This window comes from Magnolia sinica, chromosome 7 (genome assembly GCF_029962835.1).
Source record: "Magnolia sinica isolate HGM2019 chromosome 7, MsV1, whole genome shotgun sequence".
NCBI lineage: Eukaryota > Viridiplantae > Streptophyta > Magnoliopsida > Magnoliales > Magnoliaceae > Magnolia > Magnolia sinica.
In genome coordinates, this window is record NC_080579.1 from 58272947 (window position 1) to 58274695 (window position 1749).

The following is a 1749-nucleotide window of genomic DNA, read 5'->3' on the forward strand; positions in this document are numbered from 1 at the left end:
AAGGGTCTTTGGTAATTATTTACGATATTAGATTGCTCAGTCAGTACCTCTTGAAAGGTAGATAAAGTTGGACAATTTTCAGTTCTATGACTGTTATAACCACAAATATCGTAAATAACTTCCTTACCCTTATCCTTCTTTGATTCCATAGCCTCAAATTTCCTTATGAAATTAGCTACTTTAACATTGATATCATTATCCTCTTTTAAAAGGTATACTCCACCCCCTTCCTTTGATTGAGTGGGCCTAGAAGTGGTACTCGATTTTGGGTATGTGTCCCATAATTGTGCGTTTTCAGAAAGTCTATCCAAGTAATCCCATACATCATCGACATTTTTATTCATAAATTTCCCATTACACATTGTCTAGACTAATTGGCGCATAAAAGATGTCACTCCATCATAGAAAAAGTGTGTAATGCGCCACGTTTTAAATCTGTGTTGTGGGCATGAGTTGACAAGATCCTTGAACCACTCCCAATATTGGAAGAATGTTTCAACCTCCCTTTAGGTGAAGTTCATGATTGACTTTATAAGGGTGTTCGTTTTGTGATATAATTTTTTTTTTAATGACCTCTCTTGTCATGTCATTCCATGTGCCAATGATCGGGGACGTAGTGAATGTAACCATGTCTTAGCTTTCTCTTTCAAAGAAAAGGGAAAGAGTTTCAGCTTGACCTTGTCCTCAGACATGTTAGGAAAGTATAAAGTGGTTATAATTTTATCAAACTCTTTCATGTGTAGAAACGGATTTTCAGATTCAAGCCCATGAAATTTTGGAAGGAGTTGGATCACCCCTGGCTTGATATTCATGTGTCCCTGGAAAAACTATGCATGTGGGCATGCTCACCCCCGCCTGCTGTAAATAATCTCACAAAGTATGAGGCAGGGTGCTTGATGCACCTCATTCTCATCCTGGATGTCCTTCACCCTAGGTTGGGGTAGAAGATGATGGTTTGCAGGCATCACTTTAATTAACTCTAGGGATCTCGACTGGTGTCTAGTCCTGCGATGGATAGTCAACCTCTCAACCAATCCTCGTTTAGTCAAGAGATGTCGAGTGTTGTCACGAACCCACTTGGGCATGAAACACTCACAAACCTCAATTTAAATTCTAAACCTAAACCTAAGAGGAAGGAAGAAATAGAAATCTAGAAAATAAGAGAAAAGAGTTGAAAGGAAGTTACCAGTTTAGAAGTCCTAAGTTAGATCCTGCAAAATAAAATAAAACTAGTTAGTCTCTAAAAATAGATAGTCTAAGAATAGAAAGTAACTATTTTCAAAAAAGCAAGAATTCTAAAGATAATTAAAAATGGAAAGTTTCTAAAAACAAATTAGGAAAGCTCTAAACCCAAATTAGAAAGTAAGAAAGTTTCTAAAAGAAAGGAAAGATGAAACAAATCAGGAAAATTCCTAAAATTATAAAACAAATCCTAATCTAGAAATAGAAAGTTAGAAAAACTAAAAAATCAGAAAGAGATTACCAATTTAGAAAGTTTATGTCAGGGTCCTACAAAATAGAAAAATTAGGTTAGTATCTAGAAATCAATTAGAAAAACCTAAATCAAGAAAAATCCTAATTTTAACCTAATTCTAAAACTAGCTAATCTCAAAAAAAAAATAAAATGTAACTGTCATTCCCCGGCAATGGTGCCAAAAACTTGTTCACATCCCAAGTATAGGGTTGTAATGTAGTAATAATCTCGGTAAGACCGAGGTTGAATCCACAGGGACTAAACCTTGTACGTAA

The 1749-nt window shown here is 35.3% G+C and overlaps 1 non-coding gene across 1 annotated transcript; it reads left to right on the top strand.

Annotated features, from left to right (window-relative positions):
- The first annotated feature begins 432 nt into the window (after nucleotides 1-432).
- On the top strand, nucleotides 433-539 carry LOC131252443 (small nucleolar RNA R71). The gene has a single exon (XR_009174462.1). It is a non-coding gene; the product is annotated as a small nucleolar RNA R71 (small nucleolar RNA).
- Nucleotides 540-1749: the final 1210 nt, after the last annotated feature.